The 19,680-nt window shown below is 40.2% G+C and overlaps 1 protein-coding gene across 4 annotated transcripts in view; it reads left to right on the top strand.

The window, feature by feature from the left end:
* URGCP (upregulator of cell proliferation) overlaps window positions 1–19,680 on the top strand; it is a 64,218-nt gene that overhangs the window by 8,657 nt on the left and 35,881 nt on the right. The gene's annotated exons all lie outside the window — the stretch shown is intronic.

The following is a 19,680-nucleotide window of genomic DNA, read 5'->3' as shown; positions in this document are numbered from 1 at the left end:
GCATATTGGACTGAATGAAAATGAAAGCAAAATATACCAAAATATGTGGGATGTAGTGAATGTAGTACTAACAGGAAATTTTATAGCTCCAAATTCTCACATTAGAAAGAGGGAAAGTCTCAGGAAAATAATCTAACCTTTCAACTTAAGATCCTATAAAAGGAAGAGCAAGATAAACCTGGAGGTGCAGAAGGAAGGAGACAAGAGAATCAATCAATGAAATTGAAAAGATAAAAACAGTGGAGAAAATAAGATAGTTCTTTGAAAAAAATAGATAATATTGACAAACATAAATTGTTGAAAACAAAAGCAGAATCTTGAAAGCAGCAAGAGAGAAGTGACTCATTACATAAAAAGGATGTTCAATAAGACTATCACCAGATTCCTCACCTGAAACTTTGGAGGCCAGAAGTCAATGGGTTAGCATATTCAAAGTGGTGAAAGGAAAAAAAACAAAAAAACAAAAAAAACTTGTAAGTCAAAAATCCTATATCCACCAAAACTGTCCTTCAGAAGTGGAGAAATTAAACCCAAAGCTAGCGGAAGGAGAGAAATAGTAAAGATCAGAGATGAACAAAATATAGAATAGAAAAAACAAGTTTTTGAAATTGTTTCTTGAAAACACCACCACCACCACCAACAAAAGACTAAGGAGGATTCTAGGAAGATGGTGGAGTCAAAAGCATCAGGAATCTGTTTCTCTGCCTGGACAACAATTGTACTGGCAGAATCATCTGATGTAACTATTTTGGAACTCTGGAATCTGTTGAAGGCTTGCAACTTTCAGGGGAAGGTTTGGATAGGAAATTTTACTTGATTTCAGTTCTAGGATGGTAATAGCTACACATTGCCAACCCCGAGCCACTTGGCAGGCAGCCGTTCCTGGACCAACTTGCACACAGCTTATGGGAGCCAAGCAATCAAGAAGGATTCTGCCCTCCAAATATCAGGGATCTTTCATCTGATCACTGATTGCTGCTTCTGAACATAGAGGTGCAAAGAGGCAGAGAGCCATTATTATTGCACCTTCCCCATCTGGCTCAAGTGTCTTACAGGATACTTACTCATTCAAAGGAAAAAAAAATACAACAGAATTTGTTCCTGAAAAAGACTTACTGGCAGATAAATTAGGCAAAGACCTTAAAATAATGTTCTTAAAGATGCTAAAAGAACTAAAGGAAGATGTAGAGAAAGTCAAGGAAACAATGTGAGAACAAAATGCAAGTATCAATTAAGAGATGGAAAATCTAAAAAGAAACCAAAATGAAATTCTGGAGCTGAAACGTACAACTGATAAAAAAAATCACAAGGGGGCGCCTGGGTGGCTCAGTTGTTAAGCGTCTGCCTTTGGCTCAGGTCATGATTCCAGGGTCCTGGGATCGAGTCCCACATCAGGCTCCCTGCTCAGTGGGAAGCCTGCTTCTCCCTCTCCCACTCCCCCTGCTTGTGGTTCCTCTCTCATTGTGTCTCTCTCTGTCAAATAAATAAATAAAATCTTTAAAAAAAATCACAAGGAATCAAAAGCAGATTTGAGCTGGCAGAACATAAAGCAGTACTTTAAGAAAAGACAATGGAAATTATTGAGGTTCAGGAATAGAGAAAGATGAAAAATAGCAAACACAATCTGGATGTCTATGGGAAACCTCCAAAAGCACCAATATTTGCACTGTGGGACTCTCAAAGAAGAAGAAAGAGGTAGAGAGAATATTTAATGAAATGATGGATGAAAGCTTCCCAGATTTGAAGAAAGACATGAATATAAGCATCCAAGAAGCTCAACAAACTCCAACTAAGATGAACTCAAAAAGACCCACTCTAAGACACATTATAATCAGACTTTCAAAAGCCAAAGAAAAAGGGCAAACCTTGGAAGCAGCAAGAGAGAAGACAATTGTCACAAACAAGTGATCATCAGGGATCATCTGCAGATGAGTAATACTTTTCCTGTCTCTTTGCCTTGTGATATTTTGTCAAACACTGGACATTTGAATCTAATAATGTGATAACTCTGAAAATCAGATTCTTTCCCTTCCCCAGGGTTTGCTGTTTTTTGTTATTTTTGTTTATTTTTTATTATACTCATTCTGTGCCCAGGATCAGCCCAATGTGTAGATTTAAATCTTAAATCTTCTTGTCTTTTTTCCTTGGGCATGCACAATCATTTTGTAATTTTCCCTGTATATGCAGGTGTTTTTGAATACCTTAGTCTTTAATGCCTGGTTCCCCACCACACACACACACACACACACACACACACACACACACAGCAAAAAATGAAGGGATGAACGGGGTGGGGAAGGGCAATATAAAACACACTTTTAGGGACGCCTGGGTGGCTCAGTCCATTGAGCGCCTGCCTTCAGCTCAGGTCATGATCCTGGGGTCCTGGGATTGAGTCCCACATCCAGCTCCTTGCCAGTGGGGAGCCTGCTTCTCCCTCTGCCTGCCACTCCCCCTGTTTGTGCTCTCTCGCTTTCTCTCAAATAAAATCTTAAAAACAACAACAAAAAACCCCACACTTTTAAACAACCAACAGATTGAAGAGGAAATCACAAGGGAAATTTGAAAATACTTAGACAAATGAAAACAAAAACAACATACAAAACTCATGGGTTGCATTGAAAGTGGTGCTAAGGGGGAAATTTATAGCTATAAATGTCTACATTAGAAACAAGAAAGATCTCAAAACAGCAACAAAGCTTTACAACTTGAGGAACTAGAAAAAGAATATGCTAAAGCCACAGCTAGCAAAAGGAAAGAATAAAGATTAGAGCAGAGATAATGAACTAGAGTGTAGAAAAATGGCAGAGAAAATCAATGAAACCAAAAGTTAGTTCTTTGAAATAATCAACATAATTGACAAATCTTTAGTTGAATGGACTAAGAGAAAAGGAAGTCTCAAATTACTAAAATCAGAAATGAAAGTGGGGACATTACTATTGATTCTACAGAAAAATGAGAGTACGTGAACAATTGTATGCTGAAAAATTGAATAATCTAGATGAAATGGACAAATTTCTAGAAGCACAAAACCTACCAAGACTAAATCATGAAGAAATAGACAATCTGAATAGACTTCTTATTAGTAAGGAGGTTGAGTCAGCAATAACAAAAATCTCCCGACAAAGAAAAGTGCTGGTCCTGCTGATTTCACTAGTGAATTCTACCAAATATTTAAAGAAGAATACCTTTTCAAACATTTTCAAAAAATTGAAGAGTACACTTTGTAACTCATTCTATGAGTCTGGCTTACGCCAGACAAAAACTACAAGAAAAGAAAACGACAGACCAATGTACGTGAAAAACACAGCAAACAACACTCAATGGTGAAAGACTGAAAACTTTAAGATCGGGAATAAGGCAAGGATGCTCACTTTCACTACTTCTATACAACATAGTAATAGAAGTTCTAGCTAGAGCAGATAGGCAAGAAAAAGAAATAAAAGGCATCCGAAGTGGAAAGGAAAAAGTAAAATCTCTGTTTGCAGTTGATATGATCTTATATGAAGATCCTAAAGATGCTACCAAACTATTTAATAAATGAATTCAGCGAAGTAGCAGGATACCATGTTAATACAGAATACAGTTAATACAGAAACCAGTTGCAATTCCATACACTAACAATGAGCAAACTGAAAAGGAAATTATGAAAGCAATTCTTGGGGTGCCTGGTGGCTCAGTCAGTTGAGCATCCATCTCTTGATTTGGGTTCAGGTCATGATCTCAGGGGTCATGAGATGGAGCCCTGTGCCGGGCTCTGTACTGGGCGTGGAGCCTGCTTGGGATTCTTTCTCTCCCTCTCCCTCTGTCCCTCCACTTGTGCACTGTCTCTCTATAAATAAATAAATAAAAGCAATTCTATTTATAATAGTATAATAAAAGAATGAAATATTTAAGAATTAACCAAGGAGATGAAAGACTTATACAATGAAAATTTCAGAACATTGCTGAAAGATATGAAGACATAAATAAATGAAAACCTATCCCATGTTTGTGGACTGGAGGACAGTATCGTTAAGATGTATTACCCAAAGTGATCTACATATTCAGTGCACTCCCTATCAAAATCCCAGTGACTTTTATTTTTCAGTCCATTCTAAAATTGATATGGAATCTCAAGGGATAGTGAATAGCTGAGGCAATCTTGAAAAAGATCAAACCTGGAGGACTCATAGTTCCTGATTTCAAAACCTGCTACAAAGCTACAGTAGTCAAAATGGTGTGGTGTTGGTATATGATAGATGTATAGACCAATGGAATAGAATAGCTCAGAAATAAACCTGTACATCTTTGATGAAAAGTGATGATGAGCATCATTTCATGTGTCTGTTGGCCATTGGTCTATTTTCTTTGAAGATATGTCTGTTTGTGTCTTCTGCCCATTTTAAAAATTGGATTATTTGTTTTTTGGGTGTTGAGTTGTGTAAGTTCTTTGTATATTTTGGATACTCACCCTTTATTGAAATAAGTCAGTCAGAGAAAGACAAATACCATATGATTTCACTCATATGTGGAATTTAAGAAACAAAAAAGGAAAAAAATAAGAAAGAAATCAAGAAACAGACTTTTTTTATTATTATATTAATCACCATACATTACATCATTAGTTTTTGATGTAGTGTTCCATGATTCATTGTTTGTGTATAACACCCAGTGCTCCATGCAGTGTGCGCCCTCCTCAATACCCATCACCAGCCCAACCCATCCCCCCACCCCCCTCCCCTCTAGAACCCGCGATTTGTTTCTCAGAGTCCATAGTCTCTCATGGTTCGTCTCCCCCTCCGATATCCCCCCCCTTCATTCTTCCCCTCCTGCTGTCTTCTTCTCCTCCTTCTTCTTCTCCTTCTTCTCCTTCTTCTCCTCCTCCTCCTCCTTCTCCTCCTCCTCCTCCTCCTCCTCCTTCTTCTTCTTTTCTTCTTCTTCTTCTTCTTCTTCTTCTTTCTTCTTTCTTCTTTCTTCTTCAACATATAATGTATTATTTGTTTCAGAGGTACAGGTCTGTGATTCAACAGTCTTAAACAATTCACAGTGCTCACCATAGCACACACCCTCCCCAATGTCTATCACCCAGCCACCCCATCCCTCCCACCTCCCACCACTCCAACAACCCTCAGTTTATTTCCTGAGATTAAGAATTCCTCATATCAGTGAGGTCATATGATACATGTCTTTCTCTGATTGACTTATTTTGCTCAGCATAATACCCTCCAGTTCCATCCATGTCGTTGCAGATGGCAAGATTTCATTCCTTTTGATGGCTGCATAATATTCCATTGTGTGTGTGTGTGTGTGTGTGTGTGTGTGTGTGTGTGTGTGTGTATACACCACATCTTCTTTATCCATTCGTCTGTCAGTGGACATCTTGGCTCTTTCCACAGTTTGGCTATTGTGGACATTGCTGCTATAAACATCGGGGTGCACATACCCCTTCAGATCCCTACATTTGTATCTTTGGGGTAAATACCTAGTAGTGCAATTGCTGGATCGTATGGTAGCTCTATTTTCAACTTTTTGAGGAACCTCCATACTGTTTTCCAGAGTGGCTGCACCAGCTTGCGTTCCCACCAACAGTGTAGGAGGGTTCCCCTTTCTCCGCATCCCCGCCAACATCTGTTGTTTCCTGACTTGTTAATTTTAGCCATTCTGACTGGTGTGAGGTGGTATCTCATTGAGGTTTTGATTTGGATTTCCCTGATGCCGAGCGATGTTGAGTACTTTTTCATGTGTCTGTTGGCCATTTGGATGTCTTCTTTGGAAAAATGTCTGTTCATGTCTTCTGCCCATTTCTTGATTGGATCATTTGTTCTTTGGGTGTTGAGTTTAATAAGTTCTTTATAGATTTTGGATACTAGCCCTTTATCTGATATGTCATTTGCAAATATCTTCTCCCATTCTGTCGGTTGTCTTTTGGTTTTGTTGACTGTTTCTTTTGCTGTGCAAAAGCTTTTTATCTTTTTTTTTTTTACTTTGAATTTTTTTTAAATTTTATTATGTTATGTTAGTCACCATACAATACATCATTAGTTTTTGATGTGGTGATCCATGATCCATTGTTTTCGTATAACACCCAGTGCTCCATGCAGTACGTGCCCTCCTTAATACCCATCACCAAGCTAACCAATCCCCCCTCCCCCCTCCCCTCTAAAACCCTGTATGTTTCTCAGAGTCCATAGTCTCTCATGGTTCATCTCTCCCTCCAATTCCCCCCCCCCATTTTTACCTTCCTTCTCCTAGTGTCCTCCATGCTCTTCCTTATGTACCACAAATAAGTGAAACCATATGATAATTGACTTTCTCTGCTTGACTTATTTCACTTAGCATAATCTCCTCCAGTCCCATCCATGTTGATGTAAAAGTTGGGTATTCATCCTTTCTGATGGCTGAGTAATATTCCATTGTATATATGGACCACATCTTCTTTATCCATTCATCTGTTGAAGGGTATCTCGGCTCTTTCCACAGTTTGGCTATTGCGGACATTGCTGCTATGAACATTGGGGTGCATATGGCCCTTCTTTTCACTACATCTGTGTCTTTGGGGTAAATACCCAGGAGTGCAATTGCTGGGTCATAGGGTAGCTCTATTTTTAAATTTTTGAGGCACCTCCACACTGTTTTCCAAAGTGGCTGTACCAACTTGCATTCCCACCAACAGTGTAAGAGGGTTCGCCTTTCTCCACAACCTCTCCAACATTTGTTGTTTCTTTCCCTGTCCATTTTTGCCATTCTAACTGGTGTAAGGTGGTATCTCAATGTGGTTTTGATTTGGATTTCCCTGATGGCTAATGATGATGAACATTTTTTCATGTGTCTGTTAGCCATTTGTATGTCTTCTTCAGAGAAGTGTCTTTTCATATCTTCTGCCCACTTTTTGACTTGATTATTTGTTTTTTGGGTGTTGAGTTTGAGAAGTTCTTTATAGATCTTGGATACCAGCCCTTTATCTATAGTGTCATTTGCAAATATCTTCTCCCATTCTGTGGGTTGCCTCTTTGTTGTGTTGACTGTTTCCTTTGCTGTGCAGAAGCTTTTTATCTTGGTGAAGTCCCAAAAGTTCATTTTTGCTTTTGTTTCACTAGCTTTTGGAGATGTATCTTGAAAGAAGTTGCTGTGGGCGATGTCAAAGAGGTTACTGCCTATGTTCTCCTCTAGGATTTTGATGGATTCCTGTCTCACATTGAGGTCTTTCATCCACTTTGAGTTTATCTTCGTGAATGGTGTTAGAGAATGGTCGAGTTTCATTCTTCTGCATGTGGCTGTCCAATTTTCCCAGCACCATTTAGTGAAGAGACTGTCTTTTTTCCATTGCATATTTTTTCCTGCTTTGTCAAAGATTATTTGACCATAGAGTTGAGGGTCCATATCTGGGTTCTCTATTCTGTTCCATTGGTCTATATGTCTGTTATTGTGCCAGTACCATGCTGTCTTGGTGATCACAGCTTTGTAATATAGCTTGAAATCGGGCAACGTGATGCCCCCAGCTTTGTTTTTCTTTTTCAGCATTTCCTTGGCGATTCGGGGTCTTTTCCGATTCCATACAAATTTTAGGATTGTTTGTTCCAGCACTTTGAAAAATGTCATTGGAATTTTGATTGGGATTGCATTGAAGGTATAGATTGCTCTGGGTAGCAGAGACATTTTAACAATGTTTATTCTTCCAATCCATGAGCATGGAATATTTTTCCATCTTTTTGTGTCTTCTTCAATTTCTTTCATGAGTGTTTTGTAGTTCCTAGAGTATAGATCCTTTACCTCTTTGGTTAGGTTTATTCCGAGGTATCTTATGGTTTTTGGTGCTATTGTAAATGGAATCGTTTCTCTAATTTCTCTTTCTACAGTTGCATTGTTAGTGTATAAGAAAGCAACTGATTTCTGTGCATTGATTTTGTATACTGCCACATTACTGAATTGCTGTATGAGTTCTAGTAATTTGGGGGTGGAGTCTTTTGGGTTTTCCACATAAAGTATCATGTCATCTGTGAAAAGAGAGAGTTTGACTTCTTCTTTGCCAATTTGAATACCTTTTATTTCTTTTTGTTGTCTGTTTGCTGTTGCTAGGACTTCTAGTACTATGTTGAACAATAGTGGTGAGAGTGGGCATCCTTGACGTGTTCCTGATCTTAAGGGAAAGGCTCTCAGCTTTTCCCCATTGAGGATGATATTCGCTGTGGGTTTTTCATAGATGGATTTTAGGAACTTGAGGAATGTTCCCTCTATCCCTGTAGTCTGAAGAGTTTTAATCAGGAAAGGATGTTGTCTTTTGTCAAATGCTTTTTCTGCATCAATTGAGAGGACCATATGGTTCTTCTCCCTCCTCTTATTAATGTGTTCTGTTACATTGATTGATTTGCGAATGTTGAACCACCCTTGCGTCCCGAGGATAAATTCCACTTGGTCATGGTGGATGATCCTTTTAATGTATTGTTGGATCCTATTAGCTAGGATTTTGTTGAGGATTTTGGAATCCATATTCATCAGGGATATCGGTCTGAAATTCTCCTTTTTGATGGGGTCTTTACCTGGTTTGGGGATTAAGGTAATGCTGGCCTCATAGAATGAGTTTGGAAGTTTTCCTTCTGTTTCTATTTTTTGAAACAGCTTCAGTAGAATAGGTATTATTTCTTCCTTGAATGTTTGGGAAAATTCCCCAGGGAATCCATCAGGCCCTGGACTCTTGTTTTTTGGGAGGTTTGTTTTTTTTTTTTTTTTTTTTTAGAGAGAGAGAATGAGAGAGAGCACATGAGAGGGGGGAGGGTCAGAGGGAGAAGCAGACTCCCTGCCGAGCAGGGAGCCCAATGCAGGACTCGATCCAGGGACTCCAGGATCATGACCTGAGCCGAAGGCAGTCGCTTAACCAACTGAGCCACCCAGGCGCCCCTTTGGGAGGTTTTTGATCACTGCTTCAATCTCGTTACTGGTTATTGGCCTATTCAGGTTGTCAATTTCTTCCTGTTTCAGTCTTGGCATATAGGTTTCCAGGAAGGCCTCCATTTCATCCAGATTGCTCAGTTTATTGGCATATAGTTGTTGATAATAATTTCTAATAATTGTTTCTATTTCCTTGGTGTTAGTCGTGATCTCTCCCCTTTCATTCATAATTTTATTAATTTGGGTCCTTTCTCTTTTCTTTTGGATAAGTCTGGCCAGTGGTTTATCGATCTTATTAATTCTTTCAAAGAACCAACTTCTAGTTCCGTTGATCTGACTACTGTGTTTCTGGTTTCTAATTCATTGATTTCTGCTCTAATTTTAATTATTTCTCTTCTAATGTGTGGCTTAGGCATCGTTTGTTGCTTTTTCTCTAGTTCTTTAAGGTGTAGAGTTAGTTGGTGAATTCGGGATTTTTCTATTTCTTTGAGTGAGGCTTGGATGGCTATGTATTTCCCCCTTAGGACCGCCTTTGCAGTATCCCATAGGTTTTGGACCGATGTGTTTTCGTTCTCATTGATTTCCATGAATTGTTTAAGTTCTTCTTTGATTTCCTGGTTGACCCAAACATTCTTGAGCAGAGTGGTCTTTAGCTTCCAAGGGTTTGAATTTCTGCCAAATTTTTTCTTGTGATGGAGTTCCAGTTTTAAAGCATTGTGGTCTGAGAATATGCAGGGAATAATCTCAATCTTTTGGTATCGGTTGAGACCTGATTTGTGACCCAGTATGTGGTCTATTCTGGAGAAAGTTCCATGTGCACTCGAGAAGAATGAGTATTCTGTTGTTTTAAGGTGAAATGTTCTGTAAATATCTATGAGGTCCATCTGGTCCAATGTATCATTCAAAGCTCTTGTTTCCTTGTTGATTTTCTGCTTAGATGATCTGTCCATTGCTGAGAGTGGAGTATTGAGGTCTCCTACAATTAACGTATTGTTATCAATATGACTCTTTATTTTGGTTAACAGTTGGCTTATGTAGATGGCTGCTCCCATGTTGGGGGCATAGGTATTTACAATTGTTAGATCTTCTTGTTGGATAGACCCTTTAAGAATGATATAGTGTCCTTCTGTGTCTCTAATTACAGACTTTAGTTTAAAATCTAATTTGTCTGATATAAGAATTGCTACCCCAGCTTTCTTTTGAGGTCCGCTGGCATGGAAGATGGATCTCCATCCCTTCACTTTCAGTCTGGATGTATCTTTAGGTTCAAAATGAGTCTCTTGTAGGCGGCATATGGATGGGTCCTGTCTTTTTATCCAATCTGCAACCCTGTGCCATTTTATGGGAGCATTTCGGCCATTCACGTTGAGAGTGATTATTGAAAGATATGAATTAATTGCCATCATGTTGCCTGTGAAGACCTTGTTTTTATAGATTGTCCCTGTAAATTTCTGTTGTATATCACTCTTGGAGTCTTTCTCCTTTTATAGAACCCCCCCCTTAATATTTCTTGCAGGTCTGGCTTAGTGGTCACATATTCTTTCAGTTTCTGCTGGTCGTGGAAGCTTTGCATCTCTCCATCCGTTCTAAATGAAAGTCTTGCTGGATAAAGTATTCTTGGCTGCATGTTCTTCTCATTTAGTACCCTGAATATGTTTTGCCAGGCCTTTCTGGCTTGCCAGGTCTCTGTGGATAGGTCTGACGTTATTCTTTTTTTTTTTTTTTTTTTTTTTTAAGATTTTATTTATTTATTTGACAGAGAGAGACATAGCGAGAGAGGGAACACAAGCAGGGGAGTGGGAGAGGGAGAAGCAGGCTTCCCGCGGAGCAGGGAGCCCGATGCGGGGCTCGATCCCAGGACCCTGGGATCATGACCTGAGCCGAAGGCAGACACTTAATGACTGAGCCACCCAGGCGCCCCAGGTCTGACATTATTCTGATGTTCCTTCCTCTGTACGTAAGGAATCTCTTCCCCCTAACTGCCCTTAAGATGGTTTCCTTGGTTCTAAGATTTGCAAGTTTTACTGTTAGATGCCGGGGCGTTGGCCTGCTTTCCTTGATCTTGGGAGGGGTCCTCTCTGCCTCTAGGACACGAATGTTTGTTTCATTCCCCAGATTAGGGAAGTTCTCAGCTACGATTTGCTCAAATACATCTTGTAGTCCTCTGTCTCTCTCCACTCCCTCCGGGATTCCAATTATTCTGACATTGGAACGCTTCATGGTGTCACTTATTTCTCTGATTCTATTTTCATGGATTCTGAGTTGTTTTTCCCTGGCCTCCTCTTTTCCCTTTTTATCTATTATATTGTCTTCCAGGTCGCTTATTCATTCTTCTGCCTCAGTTACCCTAGCTGTTAGATTATCTAGATTGGATTGGATCTCATTGATAGCATTTTTAAGTTCTGCCAATTCGCCTTTCATTTCTGCCCTTAGAGACTCTATGTTGCCATTAATTGATTTCTCCATTCTAGCCATTGTCTTCACAATTGCTAGCCTGAATTCCATCTCTGACATCTTGGTTATATCTGCATCCATTTGTAAATCTGCAGCATAAGTCATAATCTCTGAGTCTTTTCTATTTTGGGGGCTCTTCCTCCTAGTCATTCTGTTGATGGGTGTTTGAGGGAACGTATAGAGTCCAAATTATTGACCAGAACCCAAGCAAGATGCACCTGTTTTCTTGGGACCTTAGGGTTGCTGGCCTCTTGTTTTCCCAGCCTGTCTTCTGCGGGAGGGGCCTGCCACACTGTTACTCAGGCAACCCTGTTTGGGCGGAGTTGCCCTGCCCCCCTGTGGTGGGGGATGGGCTCAGCGGGAATCAGTTTTGGGGGCTTTTGTTCTCTGGCAGCTTTCCCTGGCAGCTTTCCGCGTCTCTTCTACGAGTCAGAGCAGAAGAGACCACTTCCGACCCTCTGCCTCAGAGCAGAGAGATTGCAGTCTGTTCTTCAGTGAGCTCTCCAGGCCACACCGTCTCCGTTTCTGTCCGTGCTGCTATAAACTGCAGCGGCCTGGGTTGTGCGCCCCTCCACAGCGCCCCCAGTCCTGCCTCCAGGGCACGTCTCTGCCCTTTGTGCTTCTAAAACCGCCAGCCACTCCCAATTTGCGCACGCGACCCTGCCGCTCCAGGTTTCCACCCCGGGGGCTGCCCTAAAGTCCTTCCGCTGTCGCTACTGGTCTGCGAGTCTGTGCCCCGTCCCCAGCGTGTGAGGCTGTCACTCACCGGCGGTGTGGGATCCCCACGTCCAGGCACCCTCCTGCTGCCGTTTATCCTCCGATATCTGCCCGCGGAATCACGGCTCCCCGCTTCGTACCTCAAAACCAACTGCCTCCGGGGCGCCTGGGTGGCTCAGTCGGTTAAGCAACTGCCTTCGGCTCGGGTCATGATCCCAGGGTCCTGGGATCGAGTCCCGCATCAGGCTCGCTGCTCAGCGGGGAGCCTGCTTCTCCCTCTCCCTCTGCCTGCCACTCCCCCTGATTGTGCTCTCTATCTCTCTGACAAATAAATAAAATCTTAAAAAAACAAACAAACAAGCAAACAAACAACCAACCGCCTGCGATATTCTGTTTGTAGAGATCCAGATCTTCTTACATCTCAGGCTGGTTTCGTGGGTGCTCAGAGTGGTCTGGTAGATATCCAGCTCAATTCCGGGGACCAGTTGAAATAGGGTCCCCTACTCCTCCGCCATCTTTCCCCCCTCTCAGCTTTTTATCTTGATGAAGTCCCAATAGTTCATTTTTGCCCTTGCTTCCCTTGCCTTTGGCGATGTTTCTAGGAAGAAGTTGCTGCGACTGAGGTCGAAGAGGTTGCGGCCTGTGTTCTCCTTTAGGATTTTGATGGACTCCTGTCTTACATTTAGGTCTTTCAACCATTTTGAGTCTATTTTTGTGTGTGGTGTAAGGAAATGGTCCAGTTTCATTCTTCTGCATGTGGCTGTCCAATTTTCCCAACACCATTTGTTGAAGAGACTGTTTTTTTTCCATTGGACATTCTTTCCTGCTTTGTCGAAGATTAGTTGACCATAGAGTTGAGGGTCCATTTCTGGGCTCTCTATTCTGTTCCATTGATCTATATGTCTGTTTTTGTGCCAGTACCATACTGTCTGGATGATGACAGCTTTGTAATAGAGCTTGAAGTCCGGAATTGTGATGCCGCCAGCTTTGCTTTTCTTTTTCAACATTCCTCTGGCTATTCGGGGTCTTTTCTGGTTCCATACAAATTTTAGGATTATTTGTTCCATTTCTTTGAAAAAAGTTTATGGTATTTTGATAGGGATTGCATTGAATGTGTAGATTGCTCTAGGTAACATTGACATCTTCACAATATTTGTTCTTCCAATCCATGAGCATGGAGTGTTTTTCCATTTCTTTGTGTCTTCCTCAATTTCTTTCATGGGTATTTTATAGTTTTCTGAGTACAGATTCTTTGCCTCTTTGGTTAGATTTATTCCCAGGTATCTTATGGTTTTGGGTGCAATTGTAAATGGGATCGACTCCTTCATTTCTCTTTCTTCTGTCTTGTTGTTGGTGTATAGGAATGCCACTGATTTCTGTGCATTGATTTTATATCCTGCCACTTTACTGAATTCCTGTATGAGTTCTAGCAGTTTTGTGGTGGAGTCTTTTGGGTTTTCCACATAAAGTATCATATCATCTGCAAAGAGTGGGAGTTTGACTTCTTCTTTGCCAATTTGGATGCCTTTTATTTCTTTTTGTTGTCTGATTGCTGAGGCTAGGACTTCTAGTACTATGTTGAATAGCAGTGGTGATAGTGGACATCCCTGCTGTGTTCCTGACCTTAGGGGGAAAGCTCTCAGGTTTTCCCCATTAAGAATGATATTCGTTGTGGGTTTTTCATAGATAGCTTTTATGATATTGAGGTATGTACCCTCTATCCCTATAATCTGAAGAGTTTTGATCAAGAAAGGATGCTGTACTTTGTCAAATGCTTTTTCTGCATCGATTGAGAGGATCATATGGTTCTTGTTCTTTCTTTTATTAATGTATTGTATCACATTGATTGATTTGCGGATGTTGAACCAACCTTGCAGCCCAGGGATAAATCCCACTTGGTCGTGGTGAATAATCCTTTTTATGTACTGTTGGATCCTATTGGCTAGTATTTTGGCGAGAATTTTTGCATCCATGTTCATCAAGGATATTGGTCTGTAATTCTTTTTGATGGGGTCTTTGTCTAGTTTTAGGATCAAGGTAATGGTGGCCTCATAAAACGAGTTTGGAAGTTTTCCATCCATTTCTATTTTTTGGAATGGTTTCAGAAGAATAAGTATTAATTCTTCTTTAAATGTTTGGTAGAATTCCTCTGGGAAGCCATCTGGCCCTGGGCTTTTGTTTGTTGGGAGATTTTTGATGACTGCTTCAATTTCCTTAGTGGTTATAGGTCTGTTCAGGTTTTCTATTTCTTCCTGGGTCAGTTTTGGTAGTTGATACATCTCTAGGAATGCATCCATTTCTTCCAGATTATCTAATTTGCTGGCATAGAGTTGCTCATAATATGTTCTTATAATTGTTTGTATTTCTTTGGTGTTGGTTGTGATCTCTCCTCTTTCATTCATGATTTTGTTGATTTGGGTCATTTCTCTTTTCTTTTTGATAAGTCTGGCCAGGGGTTTATCAGTCTTGTTAATTCTTTCAAAGAACCAGCTCCTAGTTTCATTGATATGTTCTACTGTTCTTTTGGTTTCTATTTCATTGATTTCTGCTCTGATCTTTATTATTTCTCTTCTTCTGCTGGGTTTAGGCTTTATTTGCTGTTCTTCCTCCAGCTCCTTTAGGTGTAGGGTTAGGTTGTGTATTTGAGACCTTTCTTGTTTCTTGAGAAAGGCTTGTATTGCTATATACTTTCCTCTTATGACTGCTTTTGCTGCATCCCAAAGATTTTGAACAGTTGTGTTTTCATTTTCATATGTTTCCATGAATTTTTTAAATTCTTCTTTAATTTCCTGGTTGACCCATTCATTCTTTAGAAGGTACTCTTTAGCCTCCATGTATTTGAGTTCTTTCTGAGGGAAATAGACTTTTATATAGAGAACAACCTAATGGTTCCCAGAGGGGAAGGGGTGGGGGATGGGTGTTACATGAGCACTTGAAAGAATGTATATTCTATAGATATTGAGTGTAATATTCTATATATATGTACATGTTAGGTCAAGTTCTTTTTTTTTCATTTATTCTTTATGCTTATGGGTTTTTGTGTGTATGTTTCTCAAGTACTGGATGATGGCAAAGAAAAATTAAGGTTGCAGATGGAATTAAGGTTGGTAATCAGCTGACTTTAATATGAAACAATTACCTGGATTAGGGGAAGGGGCGATGTCATTACCAGGGTCCATGAAGGTAGACAGGAGGCAGAAGAAAAGATCAGGAGATGCAACGTTGCTGGATTTGAAGAATGAGGAGGGGGCCATGAGATGAGATCAACAGGCCACCTCTAGAAACTGGGAAAGGTAAGGGAACAGAATTTTCCCTAGGGGCCTTTGGCAAGAAACACAGCCTTGCCAACACCTTCTAACCTACAGAACTGGAAGATGATGAATTTGTGCTGTTTTGCCATGTGACATGACATATTCATAGGTGATGGGGCTTAGGATGTGGGCATCTTTGGGAGACCATTACTTTTCCTACAACTCTTGCTATAAATTTTTTTAAAATTTAACCCACAATACACTATTATTGTTTCTAAAGCCAATTTTTGTTTAAATTTCTATTTTCTATGGTCTTTATTACTTCATGCAGCCCAGATCTTCCATCTGCCAATTTCCTCTTGCCTAAACTACATCCTCTTAGTTTTATGCATTTCACTTTTGATGTAACCAGGTGTTACATAACTAATTTGTTTAGGGCTAATTTGTTTAACCCTTTGAAGCTGTAAGGTGGTATCTTTCACCAGTTTTGGAAAATTCTTAGTAACTATCTTTTCAGATATTGCTTCTCCGTTTTCCCTCTTTTCCCATCTGGGTCCATAATTATATATATGTTAGACCTTCTGACTTTATCTGCTGTATTTCTTAACCCTTCTTCATATTTTCCTTCTCTTTGACTTTTTGCTCCATTACTGATAATCTTTTCAGTTCTGTTTTCCATTTCACTAGTTTCAGTGTGTCTAATTTGCTATTAAACCCATCCATTACACTTATAATTTCAATTCTATTTTATTTAAATTTTGATTGTTTTTCAAATCTCATCCTTTTTTGTATATATTTCAAGGTTATTTTTTATCTGTTTTAAAGTATTAAACATAGTTACTGTAAAGTCTGTGTCTAATAATTCCATTTATCTGAAATTCTTTTTTTTTTTTTTTTTTTTTTTAAAGATTTTATCCATTTATTTGAGACAGAGAGAATGAGAGAGAGAGCACGTGAGAGGGGGGAGGGTCAGAGGAAGAAGCAGGCTCCTCGCTGAGCAGGGAGCCCGATGCGGGACTCGATCCAGGGACTCCAGGATCATGACCTGAGCCGAAGGCAGTCGCCCAACCAACTGAGCCACCCAGGCGCCCCATTTATCTGAAATTCTTTAAGGTCTGTTCCAATTTTTTTTTTCCCTCATTCATGGTGCCTTGTTTGTGTTATTTTTGACTCTCAAAATTTATTTGGAATTTTTCTTTGGCATTTCATTTTTCTTGGTATTTTATTTCATAAATTCTCTGATACCCAGGATAAATGTGGATTCTTCCAGAGGAAATTTGTGTTTGTGTCTGCCAGGCTCTGGAAGCACTCCCAACCCAGGATCACTCTAAAGTTGCTTCTTGGTTTTCAGATTACCCAGGTGGTGTTAATTCAGGTTGCACAGCCATGTAAGGGCCACTCGTGGTTTCCATATTCTCAGAGGTAATCCTCTCATGAACCAAATTGGAGACACTCAGCTCTTCTCTGGGGCGGAGGCCAGTTATTTCTATTTCACTGTCAAAACCATGGGTATGACCCTCTGGAGTCCCAGCCCGAGGGATGGAGGCTGCTCTTTTACCGCCCCTGCCTTGGATGGGTCTGGAGGGTTGTTTTCTGTTCCTCAAACACCTGCAGCTATGAAATCCCAAATGCACATTGTCTAGTCTGAAGAAGGCCCCCAAGAGAGGGAAGCGGTCATCGCTCTCTAGGCTCACCTCTTTGCTTCTATGACCTGACCAGAGGATCCCCAGTTTCCTTACTAATTGATTAGATAATTTTAATTTTAAAATAATTATCCAGAGTTTTTAATTGTTTTTAGGATTAAGGTCCAATTAGGTATATAGCCTGCATTTTCTGATAATTAAAATCCACTCTTTCAGGGGCGCCTGGGTGGCTCAGTTGGTTAAGCGACTGCCTTCAGCTCAGGTCATGATCCTGGAGTCCCTGGATCGAGTCCCGCATCGGGCTCCCTGCTTGGCAGGGAGTCTGCTTCTCCCTCTGACCCTCCCCACTCTCATGTGCTCTCTCTCATTCTCTCTCTCTCAAATAAATAAATAAAATCTTAAAAAAAAAAAAAAAAAAGTAAAATCCACTCTTTCAGATCTTTTATTTCAACAATATATTTTTAAAATTTCTGAGATTTCTAAATAGATTCTCTTCAAATTTTTTTTTTGTCTTGGCAAAATATATACACATAAAACTTACCATGGTAATCATTTTAAGTGTACAAATCTGTGGCATTCATTACATTCCCATGTTGTCCAACCATGACATCACTATTTCTAAAACTTTATCGTTCCAGAGACTCTAACTACTAAGCAGTAACTCCCCATTGCCCCGTCTCCAGCCCCTGGTAACCCCTAATTCACTTTCTGTATCTGTTTCTTAGTTTGTCTCCTCTAGGTTCCTCATATAAGTGGAGTCCCAGAATATTCTTTTGTGTCTGGCTTATTTCACATAGCATGTTTTCTAGGCTTATCTTGTTGTAGTGTGTCAGAATTCCACTTCTTATGAATAATGTTCCATTTTATGTTTATACCATATTTTTTTTTTAAAGATTTTATTTATTTATTTGACAGAGAGAGAGAGAGAGATCACAAGTAGGCAGATAGGCAGGCAGAGGGAGAGGGAGAAGCAGGCTCCCCTCTGAGCACAGAGCCTGATGTGGGGCTCGATCCGAGGACCCTGGGATCATGACCCGAGCCGAAGGCAGATGCTTAACTATCTGAGCCACCCAGGCGTCCCTATACCATATTTTGTTTATCCATTCAGTTGTTGATGGGCATTCGGATTGTTTCCACCTTTTCACCATTGTGAATACCTACTACTGTGAACCTTGGTGTACAAGTATCTGTTTGAGTTCCTGCTTTCACTTCTTTGGGATATATACCCAGAAGCAGAATTGCTGGATCACATGGTATTTCTATGTTTAGCATTTTTAGCAACTGTGAAACTGTTTTCCCCAGTGGTTGAACCATCTTACATTCCCACCAACAATGTACTAGGATCCCAATTTCTCCACATCATCATCAACACTTGATATTTTCTGTTTGGTGATTCCCATTTTAGTATGTGGGAAGTGGTATCTCACTGTGGTTTTTATTTGCATTTCTTTAATGACTAATGATGTTGAGCACATTTTCATTGGCATAAGTATATCTTCCTTGGAGAAATGTCTATTCAAGCCCTTTGCCCATTTTTGAATTGGGTTGTTTGGATATTTTTGTGGTTGAGTTGTAGGGGTTCCTTATGTATTTTGGATATTAATCCCTTTATCAGGTATATGAATTGTAAATATCTTCTCCCATTCTGTGGGTTGTCTTTTCATTCTTTTGATAACGTCCTTTGATACAAAAGAAATTTTAAATTTTGATGCAGTCCAATTGATCAAGTTTTTTCTTTTGTTGCCTGTGCTTTTGGTATCATATCCAAAAGAATCATTGCCAAATACAATGTCATGAAGCTTTTCCCCTGTGTTTTTTTTTTTTTTTCCCAAGAGTTTTATTGTTTTTTTTTTTTTTTTTTTTAAAGATTTTATTTATTTATTTGACAGAGAGAGAGACAGCGAGAGAGGGAACACAAGCAAGGGGAGTGGGAGAGGGAGAAGCAGGCTTCCCGCTGAGCAGGAGCCCGATGTGGGGCTCGATCCCAGGACCCTGGGATCATGACCTGAGCCGAAGGCAGACGCTTAACGACTGAGCCACCCAGGCGCCCCGAGTTTTATTGTTTTAATGCTTAGGTCTTTGACCAATTTTGAGTAATTTTTTAAAAAAGATTTATTTATTTATTTTAGACAGAGAAAGTGCACATGCAGGGGAGAGGGGCAGAGGGAGAGGAGAAGAGAGTCTCAAGCATACTCCATGCTGTGTACAAAGCCTGAGGCAGGGCTCGATCCCGCCACCCTGAGATTATGACCTGAGCTGAAACCGAGAATCGGACACTTAACTGACTGTGCCTTCCAGGCACCCCGAGTAATTTTTTTTTGAAGACCTTATTTATTTGACAGAGATAGAGAGAGCACAAGTAGGCAGAGCAGCAGGCAGAGGGAGAGGGAGAAGCAGGCTCCCCACTGAACAGAGAACCTGATGCGGGGCTCAATTCCAGGACCCTGGGATCATGATCTGAGCCAAAGTCAGACACTTAACCAACTGAGCCACCAAGGCATCCCCCAAGTAATTTTTGTATATGATGTAAGGTATGAGTCCAACTTCACTCTTCTGTATGTGGATATCCAGTTTTCTCAGCACCATTTTTTGAAAAGACTGTCCTTTCCACATAGACTGGTCTTAGCAATTGAGTCAAAAATATGTTGGACCATGTATGTGAGAATTTATTTCTGGGCTCAATATTCTATTCCATTGGTCTATATGTCTGTCTTTATGTACTACACTATTTTGATTACTATAGTTTT

The sequence above is a fragment of the Halichoerus grypus genome, chromosome 12 (assembly GCF_964656455.1).
Source record: "Halichoerus grypus chromosome 12, mHalGry1.hap1.1, whole genome shotgun sequence".
Classification (NCBI taxonomy): Eukaryota; Metazoa; Chordata; class Mammalia; order Carnivora; family Phocidae; genus Halichoerus; species Halichoerus grypus.
This window is presented reverse-complemented; position numbering and strand designations above follow the sequence as displayed.